This window comes from Falco punctatus, assembly GCF_963210335.1.
Source record: "Falco punctatus genome assembly, chromosome: 3".
Taxonomy (NCBI): Eukaryota; Metazoa; Chordata; class Aves; order Falconiformes; family Falconidae; genus Falco; species Falco punctatus.
The window spans coordinates 97,746,358-97,763,681 of record NC_137582.1 but is presented as its reverse complement, the minus strand read 5'-3'; the positions used below and the strand labels follow the sequence as shown (position 1 = coordinate 97,763,681).

The 17,324-nt window shown below is 43.2% G+C and overlaps 1 protein-coding gene across 2 annotated transcripts in view; it reads left to right on the top strand.

The window, feature by feature from the left end:
- Positions 1-17,324, top strand: part of LOC308061563 (uncharacterized protein) — a 161,123-nt gene that overhangs the window by 122,158 nt on the left and 21,641 nt on the right. For both annotated transcript variants that reach the window (XM_080381729.1, XM_080381730.1), the window contains exon 3: positions 1-17,324. This exon is cut by the window's left edge and continues 37,236 nt beyond it; it is cut by the window's right edge and continues 21,641 nt beyond it. The gene's annotated coding sequence lies outside the window, so the exon portion shown is untranslated.

Sequence of the window (17,324 nt, the reverse complement as noted above, 5' to 3'; positions counted from 1 at the left end):
CCACAGACTCTCAAATTGTACTGGGAGAAGAATTTTCTTTATGGGAATTCAACCAAGCAAGGGAGCAGGGTAGTGCTGACGTTGCAGACCTAACGCACCTATCTCCCTGTAACCATCTGCTTTCTGGAATCCCAGAGCTGTTGGGAGCTTGCTCAGCATCCTTGCCTTAAGTGTTGTTGGGTTATTTCCAGGGACCTGGCATTTGAACCTTGGAAAGGTGAAAAGTTTTTTGTCAGTCTCCTGCTGGCCTCGTTGCTTTTAACTTCAGCATGTGAGCATTGGGTTTGCTCCTCTTATACGGAGGGCCAGCATTTCTAAAAAACCCAGCAGGAGCCTTAAAGTTGCAGATGCATATAGCAGCTTATATGCAACTTATAGCTAAAGCAACGTGTTTGCAGGGACAGGCTGCCCAGCCTTCTGTGCTGCTGGTGTGTTGCCCTGCGGCCACGCGGAATTAACCCACACTGAAAGATTAAGGGATGACCTTGGGCACGGCGAGGACCTCTGGATAACAGAACGCTTCTTTCAAAACAACGTACCCTGCGATAAGCAGAGATAACAGCCGCAGCACTGGGTCTGGAGCCAAGCTGTTGCAAAGTTTGACCTGCTCAGATGCAGGGTTTCTTCATAAATATCTCCACAACAGGAAAAGTTTTTGATTTCTCTTTTGCTCTTCTGGATTTGCAATCCCAGGTGTTCTGCTCTGGAGTATGTTTACCTTATGGTTTTCCCTTGATCTGTTGTGAACTAAGGGGTGGTGTGGGCTTGGGGTTGCGGGGTTTTATTGGGGGTTGGTTTTTTTGGTTGGTTTTTTTTTTTTTGTTCAGCCTTGCTTTGTTCTGCAATGAAACCATATGCTGTACTTATGGTCTCACACAAGATTTTGTGAGCTTCTGTCCTCACAAAATTTATGGAGGCTGTTGTGTACCGGCTATGCAGCTTCAGGATCAAACAAGGAGGAGCCGGGTCCCTGTGGAATGTGTGGGAACAAAGCTTTGTTGAAGTGAAAGGCTCTTCGAATGCTTTCCCAGCCTTTTTCTGTAACTACCAGCAGGTTATACAAGGCAATGAGGTAGAAGCATTCTCCCTTTGGAAACTGCTTTCCCAGCAGGGAAGAAGGCAAAAAGAGCAGGCAGAGCAAGCATCCTGCTGGGAGCGATGCCAGCCCAGCCCCCACGCGTGTTTGCCGCCTTCCTCTGCTCTCCCTCGCCTTGGTCCCTGCTTGGTGGCGGGGCACAGGGCTCGCAGCCAGCACGAATGCAAAATCCAGCCGCAAGGACAGGTTGCCAAAGATGACTGCTGGTGCCTGGTGCTTCGCTGGGCAAACGTGCCTCTCCTCTGCGTCCGAAGGGCTGAGGAGAATGTAATTGAACCGTTTGCTCTGTGTGAGGACAGAGTTCAACAGCATGTCTCGAGGGATCATGCTAAATTGATGCTGCAGAAGATAATTAAATCGCGTGACAGTTTATCACAGGGGATACCCGAATCATCAGTGATTTTAAAGGCCTTTAAATCATGGGTTTGTAGCCTGACTGTATTTATGAGCTGTAAGGCTTCTGTGGATTTTGCTTGGCTGTTAGGTTCTGTGGAGGAGCAGTCTATTTCTGTCTGGTTGAGTGATGGCACCTCGTTAGAAATGATGAAGTACTGACCTGGGTGCAGGTGGCAGACCCTCCTGCTTTCAAATCCCCATCTGAAATTTCACAGAGGGTTAAAACCATCAAATGCCTAAGCAAATGCCTTGATATGTCACTTCCAGTCACAACTTCTCCTTCCCTTCATCAATTATTCCCTCTGCATTCTTCTCTTTTTAAACAAATTAGGAAATACTATCTAATACCTGTATTATTCCTTCCCATATGATGTTGGTTCGTGTTAATAAGGAAACAGAGCAGCGCAACTTTATTTCTCAAGAGAGGGAAAGCACTTCTGAGCGGTGTTCCCAGTCGTGGGGGACAAGGTCAGAGCTGCTGGGAGGTTTAAAGCACGAATTTCTGGGTGATGTTTACCATGCTTTTCAAACCAACCTTTCCTAGCTAGGTCGCAGGCACCATGAGAGACAAAGCCTTTTGGGCACACCTGATGTTGTTGCCACTGAATGCTGCTGTTTCCATCCCCTCTGTCACCAGAATGACTGAAAGCCCTCAGCCCCTCAGTTAGGGCTCAGAAGGATCTGTAACAAGTTACCCCATGTAGTCAGAAAGGCATCTCAACATATCCTAGGTGTTTTCCTTTGCAAAAGCTCAGTCTGATCCATTTGTATGCTTCCAGCAGCACCATTTTATGTCATCTTTTCTCTATATCATCCTTTTGGTGGCTTTTTAATTCCTGCCCTAGCCACGCACAGATGCAAATTTCTACCTTAGGCTTCCAGACCTACATTAGCATATGTCAAATTCATCACGGTGACCTGGACCCTGGGAGCCCAGAGCATCACAGCCTGGGACTGCCTGTATTTGCCTTGAACGCTGATCTCAGGCCTTAGAAATCTTTCCTCAGAATGGCTTTTTTTTCCCCAATTAATTTCCATACACGACCAGGTGTACACACACATATATGGAAAGAAAGATAAGCACAGACATATGTGTAATTCACACCTGCCTTCGTACAAGTGTCTTTTGTATGTGCAGCTTAAAGGCTTACCTCCTGCTTACAGCCGTGCCTTTCTCACTGGGCTCGTATATTACAACACCAATTAACTACAGATATCTTGTGGGATTTTTTGTATGTAGTCAGTTATCCTCTAGCTCCTGAATGAGGAAATGATAAATTCAAAAGCCTAATATTTCTCCTGTAAGAATGAGGAATACTAGAAAAAAATTTGCACAAATAGAATTTTGTTACCCTTTTGCTGTCTCTAAGTCAGTCTGTTGATATCGGTGAAACCCTGCCTGTTCTGTTCTTTCAAGACGCAAGGCATTAAATGTGTTATTTGAAATCCATAAAATAAGTTTTTAAACTCAGGACCCAGCTGCACCAACATGAAAAAGCCATAGCACTTTGCACATCCTGCTATCACTCCAGCATTTCTAAAAGCAAATTCAGGGATTGTTTCCTGCTTTCGAATAATATAGTTGAACTGTGAATTTAAAATATGCCACATTTAGCAATTCACTCAGAAGCCAATGTCAAGAACTCTGTATTTCGAACTCTGAATTGCAGAAACGACTTTGCAGTCAGAAATGCTTTGCACACACTCTTAGTCCTGCAGCTCCCATCTGTGTATGTGTAAAGATTAGATTTGCGAAACACCTTGTTAAAAGCAAGGTTTCTAAGGTCCAGGTATCAAACACGTATAAGGTAGAAAATGGCAGAATTAAGGCAGCCCTGTGCAGGTTTAATTTGCTATCCACACTTTTCCTGCTGATGATATAAGTTCTCATGCAGTCTTTAAAGATATAATCATTCTGGTTTTCTTCCCCTAAGCTGTCTCTGGGAGTCAATTAGGGTTGTGTAGTGAAGATGATTAATAAAAATGAGGGGCCCTAATCTTGGGAGGTATACATGTCCATAGTAAAATAAACCTTTTAATGAAGTACAGAACTAACAAAAACTGTTTTCCCATGGTTTTCCAGCCTTCCATTCCTTAAGCCCCTTCCTCTACTTCTTCTCTGTAACTTATCTGTCTGAGCAAGTGGCCACACGTTGTGTCTGAGCCCATCCCGGGTCCCCACCTCTATCCAAGCATGCCCAATCTTCAGAGTGTTAATTATGGTCGACCTCACTGACCTGTGAAATTGGGCTGCAACTGCCCAGCAGGTTCCCAGGCTGTCAGGGCAGAGGGGCAGGCAGGGGGTTAGATGGATGGAGAGAGAGCTGACTAACTTCAAGTTCATTATTTTTTAATTTTCTGTAAAAGATAAATATGATAGCAAGTAACTCAATCTTACTTATACAACAGATTCTTGTGATATAAGTCATTTAAGCCAGGCTTTTCACAGTTAGTTGCAAATTTGTATTCTTAATTTTCTGAGCAATTTGTTTAAGGAGGCTGACATGAAAGTGCTACGGCATTCACGGCTGCGCTTGAAACCAATGGGGCCGTGTAATGGTAAGTAGTCACCAAACATCAGGCCTAAAAATCTTAAATTAGGCCAGGACATGCTGATGATTCACCAAAATACTTCAGGGATGACTGGCAGTGATAACCCCTGGGAAAACTTATCATGGTCCTTTTACTGGGGTTCGGCTGGTGATGTTAACAGACCTTGGAGCTTCATGCTAAGTGAGAAGAAAGCAGCTTATGGGATAGCTGCTCGCTCAGTCAGCTCTACCTGGCCATGTACCAAATGAAGTATGTTCCTATAAGAAAAATAATTTGTCATCATGGCCATTTTGAACATGAGGAGGTGATTTCCCAGAGGCACGGTTATGAATGGGAGAGGGGAGAAGCAGGAGGTTGGACAGCCTTAATTCAATGCCAAAGGATCTTTTCTGCAACTTAATTGAAAGTTCCTAAGTGAAGAACATGGTTCATGTAAGACAATGTTTATGAACAAATACAACATGAATATTTTTCAAAAGCTTGGTTCTTGGGGCCCCTATGATTAAAGACTTCCAGCAACCGATCTATACAGGACTGCAAAGCAGAGCACGTTCTGAAAGGCAGCTTGGTGCCTTCCCTAAATCCTAGGGCTGGGGGGAAAGGAGGGAGCAAGACAAGGGAACCATGGTCTGGCAAGGAGCACGAGGGAATGTAATTGTAATAAACTGATATCCCTAGCACACAGTCTTCTTCCTGAAAAATACAGCCCAGGTTTTCTTTGTTGGAGGGTCAGCTTTACCTGTACTGCCAAAGAAAATCAGCCCTAATCATAGAAAAAAAGACGTTTTCTCCTTTCTCACCATGCAGATCATACCAGAAGCATTTCCATCCTCAGATGGTTGCTTTTCCTCTAGTTTGTCTCTTTTTTCACTGTGGCTCTGACACTAGCCACAACACTGTTGGTTTGTAGTGTTTTGGGGTTGTTTTTTTTTTATGTTATGTGTAATTTATTCACTATAGGATGCCCATAAATATAAGATACGCCAGCAACTCCTAAGATTACAAAATATAAAAGGATTAAAGAATTATGGTTCTGTCCTCCAGAACTGAAAAACACATTTCAGAGATAAATAGAGAAATCTTAGTTTTAAAAAATGAGCCCTTATGTCATGCTGGCAAGCTCGTTAACAAAGAAAAAAGTATTTATTGTTTGCTGTCTAGCTGACAACAGCACAGGCTATCAAGAAAAAATTGATGCCAGATGAAAGCTTGAGTCCAGCACATTTGGAGACAGTTAAAAAAGTATGATACTCCCAAACTGCTTCATTTAGCATAGGGCTAGTCTTGAATATTTATGCATCAATTAAGTCCCAGTTTCTTCCATGACAGCCTCAAAAGTCACTGATTCTGTTCTCTGCATGTGTCCATGGTACAGATGATGACCAGGATTATGTGGATGTCTAATGACCCTGGTAAGATTTGGCATCGTTTGGTGATCTACCCACACAGAGAAACTGGACCATCCATTTCCAATATGCCAGTGAGGCAGCACAATTAATGAATTCCTTTTAAAACTGAAAATTGAAAAAGAAAGTGGAAAGGTGATTTGCAGATGTCTTCTTAGCAAGCCATGAGTACATCTCTTTATGGTCCTTTCTGAGTCATTTCCACCATACCTGGAACAGCTGGAAAAAGAAAACAGAAACAGGGATCGTACGACTCACACTCATGTCAGCTCAGAGAAAAAAGCAGAGGTGAAGTCCACAAGCTCCAAAGATTAAGGAAATTGTGTGAGGTGGGCTCACGAGCTTGCTGTTTGCCCTCCAGGAAGCAGAAATCATGGGGCGTGAGGAAGACTGGCTGAAAGATTAGGATTTTATAAACTTTATTACTAGTGTTGATAGTGTTCAAAAGAGTTACTAACGCAGAACTTTCAGTATTAGATTTTAGATGGGGAGAATATCAGCAGTACAGAGGGCCAAATAAAAGAAGCCATCCATCAAACTGCAACAACCCTGCGTCCCCATCCCTTACGCTTTTGACACAGTTCTCTTCTTTTCCTGATTTCTTTTGCTCTTGCAGAGTGACTGCCATACTCAGCTGTGGAATTTTACTCCCTCCCTGGAAAAAGCCAGTGTCGGTCTAGCAGGCATCAGGGTCCAGGATGGCCCTGCTATAGGTGTACGTGCATCTCCTGTGCGTGACAGAGGAGCCTTAACCTGGTAAGTGCTGGCTGTGTGCTCTGAGCCTCTTCATGCTGGCAGGCAAAGGCAAAAGCAGAGGGAGCCACCTGGTCCTTGTTCCTTCGCAAGTCAGACCCGCAGCCGATGGAAGGAGCAAGAAAGTGAGCACAGAGGGTGAGCCATAAACTCCACGTTGATGGCATCTAGAAGAACCACAGCAGCTTTAAGGTAAATCGTTTCCTTTTATGCTCACATGCCTGTTTGTATCTGCACAAGCTGATATTTTCTTCACGGTGGTGCAAATGGAGTCCACTTGGTGTATCAGTCATTGCACTACTGCTCCTCTGAGCTGGGTGCGGGACTAACGGCGAAGCTCAAAGCATAATTATTTCAAAGGTCAGTGGCCTAGATCGGGTGCTTGCCTTGCCAGCTTTTCGTATTGACACTCTTCCAGATAAGGCAGAAGACACCCCTGAACCTTGAAGTCTGGTGAAAGACGCGTGCCAGGCAGCGGACAGCACATTCGTTTCCTCTGGTTTGGACTCTGGGATAAGGTAGCGAGGCTGTAGTCGGCAAGAGGTAAGACCAATATAGCAAGCAAATTATTTTGCCTACAAGTAACTAATGCTTTTCCAGTTGATTGAGAGTTTTGCCTGGGATTTTCTGATTTGCAGAGAGCAGTCCTTATCCATAGGAGTAAGGGAGAGAGCTGTCATGATTCCAGGTGCAGTGATTTGGGTTATGGATGGAGTACTTGATCATGATAGCATGAGCTTAGGTCCTTCTCTGGGGGCTGCATCAGAGGCTGTAGGAGTCTGTAGCGAGTCTGTCAGCCAAAAATATCACAGCCAACCCTAAGCTGTAATAGCGGTGCTGGCCTTGTCCCTGTTGTTGTATGGAAAGGGTCCTGAAGAGCGCTGGATTTGATGGAAAGCATAAAACAGGATCTAGGACCAAAGTCAAAGAAAGTCACCTGACTTAATAGCTGCTGCAGTTATTCAATATCACCTGCATATTTGCCCTCTATAAAAACTTTTCACTGCAGAATATGATATATGTTGAAAGTGAGTTTTACCCAAAATCATTTCATCCAGCCTCACTTAAATAATGCTTGAGAAGGCAATCCAAAGAGTAGTTCAGCAGAGCTTGGCACCTAATGAAGGCATGCAGGAAAAAAATTCTTCATATAAACTGGCTGTTGTAGGATGAGCAAAGGGTTAATAGAGAAGAAGAAATGTGATCATCAAGGAATATGGCAAAACTTGGGAAAGCAGAGTGTTCGGTGCTGAACAATGGACAGACAGTGCACAGACTCACAGCAGCATTTGTTGGAGATATAGAGTAAAACACTCAGGTGAGCTGAAAAAGGTTAATACTTAAAGATAACATCCAGCATAAAAGATTTTGGGTTGTTCTTTCACTTTCTCGAGTCTCAGAGATCCATAATGACATATGGTAAAGTATTTCAGTAACTCTGTGTTTTACAAAAGGATTTTATTGGTTTTCATTTGTCCTCTCTAGCTTTGTTTGTGATATTTTAATGGCTCTTTACATTCAGCTATGATCAACGTGTGTTTTCCCCTTGAAAGATTATCTGGTTTAAGAGAGATCTGGGGTGACTTTCACAGGAACAAGGCATATTGACCACCCACCGTACCCACCCTCACTCTTACACCTGGATTATACACATTGAAACCTCCATTTACCAAAGCAGCCTCAAGGCCACCACTACGGTGGTCTGTTACCATTAAACTACACCACTCAAACCATTAAACTACACCATCAGACTGCCACTATCGCAGTCTAATGGATGTCAGCGAGTATTTCGTTCACCGCTTTCTTTAGAGACAGTGACAGTCTGGTGATGCTCAGTTTCATAAGCTGCTATATTTGGAACTACTATCTTTAAATTCATTTCATACAGACAATCAACAAGGCAAATTCTCCTCAGCTTCCCCAGCACTTGCTCTTAGCAGCAGGAATCACAATGAGAATAAAAATTTTTGTCATTGTACACAAATCCTAAATTTATCTGAGAGTCTCTGGCCGGGAATATGTTCCTTGCCAAGCCTTGAGAGTTGCTATCATGAAAAGGGAAGTTTTGAGCATAAATCTTTCCTCTGAGGTGTTATTCAGCGGTCCTGTGGCAAGGAGTGGGGAGCTGGAGGGAGGTTTCAATGACCAAGTGTCTTCAACCTGTCACAGGCTGTAAAAAGAGAAACAAATCAGGCACTTGTGGCTGCCGCTCAGTACCAAGGCACGCGCGGCCCCCGAGGACATGAATATTCAAGGGATGTGATTTCACCGGCCCAGAGTTCACGCAAGCTCTCAGTGAGATCCAGGCTTTGTGTTTCATTCGTGATGCTTTGTATTTCAACCTGAATGCTAACTTCAAGAATCAGAAGAAAGTGAAGAGAAGTTAACAGAAAAACGATAAGGAAAATGGTTTGAGTAAAGCAACTTCATAGGAATGTTGAAGTGAAAAATGTATGTGGTTGGTATGATGCTTTAAACTGCCGGGTTTGCCCACACTTTACAAGTGCAATGTTGTGTCTGTGTTTTTTCACGTCTATGTATGTGTACGTACTTAAGTATGTACATCTACATGGTACATGTGTGCATATACTCATACGTATAGTTATCAGTGTCACTGAATAATCTGGAAAGCCACTATATGTTCCAGTGCATCAGGTGTATGAACCATGCAACATAATAGTTATGCACAAGCAGGGACAACTCCACTTATTTTGTCATTTGTGGTGAATCATTTTTGATACTTGCACTAATAGATTGACTACAGTTGAGACACAAATTTTTCATTATGGTTTTCCATTTCTATTTTACATTACCCTACCAAATCACTTTCTCTTCATTTCCCAAACTCATAGTAGTAATGCACAAAGGCTGTTACTCTAACAGCCCTTATTTTGCTATCCTGGGTATTTCTATTCTTTCTAAATGAGGTTTTCAGACCGTGCTGACCAATTGTGTAGGTTTTGCAGAGAAGTAACAGACCTTTCCCACCGCCCTCCATGCGTACGGGTAAATGAAGGGCGCATGACGTGCAGATACACTTTACAGCGGGCAAAAATGATGATACCCATCAAGCTACGCAGATGCAAAACTGTTTTGGCTGCGGAAAGGGGTACTTAGGTGTCCTTGGGGAAAAAACACCCTGCCATTCCTCTGTGCTGTCACCTCCAAAAGGATTGCTGGCGAAGGCTGGATAGTTGCGATTAGCGCAGTCTTTTAGGCGGCGCCACCTCTTGATAAGAAGGAGCTCTGATATCAGGCAGGGAGGCAAATTTTTCGTGAAGTGCCCTCGGTAACGTGTGAACCAGCCCGTCTGCAGCGCGTTCACCTTGCCTTGTGCGGTAGAGGGGTGATGACAGAGGGGCAACTACACTGAGCATTTGAGCTTAGCAGCCTCCCCAGTGAGCGGTAGGACAGACGGAGAAAACAAATGGTTTCTGTGGTATCAGGGTCGCTCTGTGCTTGACCTGAGCTCAAAGAACAGGGAGAAGTTCATTGCACACTTCCATGAAAGCAAATAAGGGCAATCTATGCCTAAATGCGATGTTCTTCCCAGCCCAGCCCCCCACCCCCACCCTGTCTTTTTCAGGAAGAATATACAAAAAATCCCCGGCATATGGTAACTGTCATGCCTGAGCTTGAATTCTTGTTCCCTTTTGTACTTTGAAAGGTTTAAACCAGCTCTGCCCTTTTTTCGCTAGCAACTGACTCCTCCAGCCCTGCTGTTCTGCCGCAGCCCGTCGGTTTCACGGGGTGCAGCACGAAGGCGAACATTTGTTCTTGTCATAAATCCACCGTGCAGCTTGCCTCCTTCCTCTGATGTTCTCCAGGAGACCTGTACGTTCCCGTCTAGGTAATGATCTACAAGCATAACCCAGCTTTGAGGGCTCGCCGAAGCCCCACCACAGTTTAATTGTCTAATTGTTCATCAATGTTTTCCTACCGTGTGCAGCCCTACCTCTGTCCTGTCCCCCCAGCAGGCGTAACTAATTGTCAACACACCTGTACACCATGCTTCCTAGACAAGCTACCACGTATTTCTTCCGCCATGAAGGAGTCAGGCTGGCTGATGATAGGAATATGGATGTCGCCTCCAGTACAAAAGGTGAGTATGAAGTGCAAAGGGAAGGGAAACGAAATGTAGAAATACTAACTGGGGAATACCTGGCAAAGAAACAGCATGGCAGAAAACAAGGTGTAGTTATGGAGAATTACAGGTGAAACATAAGGCAGCAATGAGGTGCCAAAACCGGGAAATGGTATTCTGGGGCGTATTAACAAAAAATGTCATATAAAACACAAGGGAGATAATTACTGTGCTCTGCTCCTCCCCAGAGGGTTCTGTGGGAGGTGTGTGCCGGCTTGGGTCACCACGCTCTGAGCAGGCTGTGAGAGAGAGGAGCAGAAAGGTTCAGAACATAGGACCTATGAGTAGAGCTTGAAACAACTGGCTGCTTTGGTCTAGAAGCAAGGAAATTCAAGTGACACGTGTCTTCTAACATAAAATGGCTAAAGAGGTTATAAAGAAGGGATTGATAAAACTGTTGCTGTAGAATTGTTTGTGATTTCTGCCAAGGGAAATGACAAAATGAAATTAGTTTGATTTGCAACAAAGGAGAATTCAGCTGAACAATTAACTTTGGGTTTTGGTTTTGTTTTGTTTGCGTCTTTTTTAGAGAGTGTATTGATATGGGCTGAAAATTAAACCAGCAGTCCTAATAGTAGGAGCAATGAAGTACTGCAGCAGCCTTCTAGTAGGTATAATGATGATAAAGTGATAATGCTCACTGTTTTTAAGGTGGACTTCAAATCCACTCTCTTTCCCCCCACAGTGCTACATGACCTTTACACAGAGCAAAACAAGAAGTGTTACTTGACCATTCCAAAAAGTTAAAGACTTCGCCGAGCAGGACCACCCTAAGCACTCTTCAGTCTTTTATTCTGAACTGTATCAGTACAGACTGGAGTACTAATCCTACAAAATCAATTTATCTTTCTATTTACATATGTATGTGTACAAATTTTCTTCTGAACTGTACATGCAAACACCACACAAATCTACAGGCAGGGTTTGTCCCACAGGCAATAAGGTAGAATATTCTGCCCTTTGCTGAATTCTGTCATGTATATTCTGACAAAAGGTATGTTCTACAATTCTGCTGCACGCAAAATCTAAGTTGTCATCGGTACATTAAAACGATGCATTTTCCTAGTGCAGCCTTAGATTTCCATCCCTATAAAGCCCTTGGCTGCTTGATGTCAGCTGGCCACATTTCAGCAGGGACATGAACAGTGACATTTTACAGCCAAGCAGTATTTCAGGACCCGCAGTAACAAAGCTGTACAGTTACACCATTACCCTTCCAGCTCTCCTTTGCCCCTTCGGCTGTTGCAATGTATTGTTGTCCCACAGCGTTTCAGCCGGATGAAACTTTTTCTGGGCGAGCCAGGTTTGTGGCTCCTTTATAGAGGAATCTGCCACATACGTGGCCTTTAACATTGCCGGCATGCTATAAGGGAACCGAAGTCCAACTGGAAATCGGGGAGGTTTCTCATAAATAAGAGTGTTTTCTTCTACTAGATGTCTAACCTGCTTGCTAACGGCTGTAACTGCAAGTGTTGTCCTTAGCTGTAGTAAGCATGTATACTCATACTGTAAGTATAAAAGGCAATAGAAGCAGTTAAAATTGAGAGGTTGAGGCAAAAGCTTTGTACGCCACAGACTAAGACCCTGAAGAACGGTGAAGGAATTTGTTGCTCTTTGCATTCTGCCCCTGGGAGGGTGCCCAGCCAGGAGGGACCCTGCTTCGCTGCTGCTCCGAACCCCAAGGGGAGGCACCACAGAAAAGTAAGTGTGATAGTGGTTGCAGGATTGTTTTGAAATAATTTCAGTAATAGCTGGTGCTGAAAGAGCTGGTTGCTCCCCACCCCTCTGCTCCATGCCATGCTTTCCCCATGCCTCCTTGTGTTGCCCCTCGCATTCCTGCACTCACATGCAAGTGAGGTCAGGGGGCTGCTCAGTCTGAAAACCCAGCAAAAAGCGATAGTTTCCAGCCAGATCACTTCTTGCTCTCGCTCGCACATCAGTGTGAGCACCAATGCAAAGCTGAGAGCAGCAGCATCTCCCGGGGTGCCAGGGAAGGCTGAGATCACACGTTTCAGCTGCTGCCTGCACCTAGATTAGCTTAGAGATGCCATGAAAATGCAGCCTAATGCATCTGCTGGTGTGCTTCAGGTTATTGGGATGAACATGGCAGATGTGCTTAAGAAAGCTTGAGCTTTTTCTGGTTGATCTGCAGAAAGAAAGGCAGTCCTGTCTCCTGCTCGGTGACCAAGGGTGGGCAGCACTTCTGTGGAGCCACCACAAGGCTGCGGAGCCAGGACAACTTGCTGGAGTCCCAGAACGTGGCTCTGTTGGGTACCATCGCCATGTGTTTCAGGTGGAAGCACTGTTTATAAAATATGTAATACATATAGAAATGTGTTTATATAAAAATTGAAGGTACAAATCACTCCTGTGATTTACCTTTCTAATGAACTTGTTCTGCTTTACTGGATAAGTTCATAATATGATTTCTAGCTTCAGGGGAAGGGTACTTCTAGAGACAAAAGGTTCTCTGTGACTCATTATTTCTATCTTTGTTCTCACACTTTGGTGATAGAAAAGGGAAGAAAGGAAATTACAGCATGAATAACCTCATGAAATTATAAATTATAAATGAGGAATCTGATCTGAAGTATGTGACAAGACATCTTGCCAAGCTGCTTTCTCAATCTTTTACTTTTTTATAAATAACATCTCCTTTCCTAGGCAAGAAAACAGAAGTAATGCTACACAAGTCGTCATTTTATGAAACGGCTGAGCACCTTTTTAAGTTCCAGTGGTACATTAAGCAGCACAGTAGGTGAATTCCTAGTTCTGCTGTAAAATATTCTCTTCCTTTTTTTGTCTTCTGCAGTTGTGCAGAAAGCCTGTAAACCACGATGACTAATAAGGGGTTTTAGAAAGAAAATTGCTCTTGACATGTTATTCTTTGTAAATCGGTGTAGTGTTCTGCTTAGTCTGGTATGAATGGCTGCTTTCTGGCATGGCCACAGTCTGCTGCGATCAGAGGTGAGCAGCCTGCTGTAAACTCCGCTCTGGCCTCCAGGCAGCTTTGCAGATTTCTGCATCGCTTGTTCCTTTGCTGGGTTTCTGTTATGGTGAGACAGGGCAAGACTTCTTCCATCTGACTGCAAGCAAAAGAAGTCAGCCTCCAGTCTTCCTCCCTTTCCCAGATCAAAGCTTCCTCAAGTAGCTGATGGTAGACGTTTCAAAGTTGTTTTCAAATTGTTTTCAAAGTCACGGCTTCGAGCTGAAGACAGTTTGCCTGCTTGGGATTTGGGAATTATCACACACTTCTCGATATGTGGGTGGAAGCTTCTCTTTGTTGCAAGTGTATATACCTCTAAATATAACACAGGTACTAGCAAAGCTGATTCTGAAACTTCCATTAAGGTAAGTAAAAGGTGAATTCCATTTACATACAGTAAAACGAATGTTTTGCTCCAGGACTAAACTCTGCTCTTACTTGCACAGGGAAGATAGATGCAGTGTTACAACTACCTGGATGCAATGAGTACTATCTGCATAACACATCTGTCTGGAAAATGCACTTTTTATTTTAAGAGTGAAATGCCAGCCTGCTCTGCAATCAGGCTCTGTCCCGTAGATTACACCTATACTAAGTTTTGAGGCTTGTGCACGCATGCACAAAATCCAATTCAGTTAAAAGTGCTGAATGTTACCTCTTTGGGGGTTATGCAAATTATCGCATATTATTGAGGGTTATCACATCTTTTCAGTCAGTAAGAAAATACTTGCTTGATGTTTTTCCTCAGACTTGGAAAATACCCATCAAGGTAAGCACAATGAGCATCCTTTCTTTCCTACCAGTTGTTACTTCTTCCACCTCCACTCTCGTAGACGCAGTGTGAAGGTTAAATCATGTTGAAGTAGGGATCTCCAAAAGCACAGCACTATGTAAGCAAGCCCACAGAAAAGGGACATCTGGTTTTCATTGTGCCGCAGAAATGCCAGTTGAAGGCGTCTCTGGAAGTCCCCTTGAAGCAGAACTATTGCCAGCCATGGCCTTACCTGGCCAAGTTCTTAAAACCTCCAAGGACAGAGGTTCCACCACGTCTCTGTGTTTTCCCTAAATGCCCAACCCAAAGTTATGTGGCAATTGCCTATTACCGCATTGTCTGTAACTACCGAGAAGAGTTTGGCTCCATCATCTCTGTAACTGTCTTTCAAACAGTTGTAGGCTGCTGTTCCTTTTGTTCCTTTAAAATCTCTCTGTAACTATCAGGATGAGCTATGAATCTTTTTTATCTGCTCTAGAACTGTGCTAGCTCTCTGTGCACGCCAGCACCTAACACAACTACAATCTCTGTAAAATGGTAAATTAAACAGTATCCTGGAGTTCGAATAACTTGGCAGAGAACTGCCTGTATTCAGGAGGTTTGGGAGATTGTTTGCACACCTTCCACAGGATGCTAACTGCTAAAGCAACAAATACAGGCATGAAATTCCTGATCTTCAGTACTCGCTAATTTGGAGACAGATTCTGTTTTGTTTTGGCAAATGGCCAAGCATGAACAGTACTGGAAGATTTCCCTGCACCCTACTTGCACAAATTAAGCTTGTTCAGCTCTAGATAAGACTATGATCCAGCCTTTGCAGAAAGGTTCTGAGCAGAAAAGCTGGATCCTTGTCCCAGTTCCTTTGGCTCTACCCTGTGTGCCTGAGCTTAGTGTTTAAAAGTTCATCAGAGAAGAGTCATAGGTGCTAGAGTGGGCTTTAGAGCTAGAGAAGAACATCTATTTTTTTAGAGGGTAGTCCAATACCTTTATATTGGAGGTCTCGAAAACTTCAGGGAAACTAAGTTCCTATTCAAATCCACAAAAAAAGAAACAATCGGGCATCACCCCACAGCTAGAAATTAACTGTTAACTGCAAATAGGTAGTACACAAAAAGAATGCCAGTTGGACATAGTAGCATGGAATACGGCAGAATAGTAAATCTAAGACATTAAATGTCACCATTTGTTTAGAACTATATTTTTGGAAAAAATATTTTTCCACCTGTCTTGCAACCACTTTTCTCAGGGGAGGACAAGGGTTGCGTAGATGCTTTAAGTGTAGGGATTGTCTGTTGCAGTTGTTTTATTTTTGTTAACCTTCAGCTCTATTCAAATATAGGAGGTTTTGCAAAAATTTAAATGCGGATGAATAAGGAGGTCTAAATGATTGGCAGTTCAAGCCCTGAACCTACAGGATCTAAACTGCATTTATAGCAGGATCGATGTCTCAAGCAAGACCTTGCTGGAGCTCTGGGTTTCACTGTAAAAGTTTTCAGCAGATTTCACCACAAAGCTGTAATCCTCCTGCTTTTCTATTTTATGAGAAATCAGTTGTGACTTCCTTTAAAAAAATCTGACAGATTGTTTTTTATAGCTAGAGAAGCAGGCTGTCTTCTTTGCCTTGAGGTTGTAAAGACAGAATAATTTTACACTATATAGATTACAAAAGAAAAAGGAAAATTGCTTCTTCTAGCTCTTCTCTTTATGAACCAATCTGAAGCAATATTTTCCTTTCATTCTCAGTAACACACATACACATATATTTGTATGTACAGGTAAAAGTTAAAATCATCTTATCCTGTCATTTTGCTTTGTTCAGCTTAACACACATTAACATCAAACCTTTATCCACTTGTACAGTGCTTTGTTATCAGACAGGTTCTTCCTAACAAACCCTGGCTCTATCACGTTCAAGGAACGTTGCTTGTTATGACTGTGCTTTGCTCTTCATTTTGTTTAGAAATTTGCCTACACTCTATGCAACAAAAAATTGTTTTGCAAACAAATAAAAGATGTCCAATTTATATCTGTGACAAAAATGACACTTGTACTCTCTCTGGCTTTTGCAATCGTGAGAGAAATAAAAGTGTCTGATTCAGATATGAAAAATTAAATTCAGAATTAGTTTCCAACTTCATATTACAATATACGTGTCTATTATGAGACTTGTACTCAGTTCACTAAAATATGCTTAATCTCCTGATCAAGGGATTTCTTCTGATATTTTATTCTGAATGTATAGCCCTTCAAATCATATTTCTGTTAATTTGCAATAACAATTGTAGGATTAGACTTCCAGGCAACTGTATTGTAGAATGTTTATGAATAGGAAATATAATTAAGTAATTTATAAGCAAAAATCAGGAAAATGAAAGAACCTCACTAAGACAAGAAAAAAAGGGCAATTATTCCATCTCCTCTCCTTTTCTTAGATTAGACTTGTGCGCTTAAAGATCTGGTGCCACTTCTCATACAAACAGAATTTGACTTTACTGGCCAAATTCCAGCTGCAATTTGCCTAACTAATTGCTTCTTGCATTCCTAATTAGAAAAAGCATCCCTGAGTTTCCAGTCTTCCCTAATTTACTTTTATAGTGCCTTAATTCAGTACAAGCCAGGGACATCCTTCGCTGAGAGCTGACGGATCTCTTGAAGGCAGTCGATGACATGTGTATGCTAAGCGTGACACGTATAGCTTGCAACATCGCATCACTGTTCTTGCTTCTCAACATCCAGCACACCTCGCAAAGCAACGCTCCCCTCCTGCTACCACGGGGTTTGACCTGCTCTGTGGATATCACCCAAAGCAAAATCCTCCTTTCTCTGCCTCAGCCGCACAGGCAAATGATGAGTTACACCCCGCAGTTCTAGATCAGGAGTGGCAGTGAATTGCTGGGGCCGGCTGGGTTATCCAGAGCCCTCCCATCTCTTTGTCCAGCGCTGCAGAACTTGGATCTTCCGAGGAGTGAGAGACAGATGGCATCTGAGCGCTCGGTACGGCGGAGTAAGCTTCCCGCGAGCCTCTTCACCAGCGGCGCTGGCCGGCTCTGCCAGCGTTCCATGCCTCTCCTCCTCTCCTCCTTTCAGTCTTTCTGAGAGCCAGGTGTAGAAAGAATAGAATCTGCACTTGCTAGGTTTACCAGCTTGCTGACCCCAAAATGAAATTCTCTCATGATTTGTGAAATTCAAGCAATCTCCTTGAAAGTTGATGCTACCGG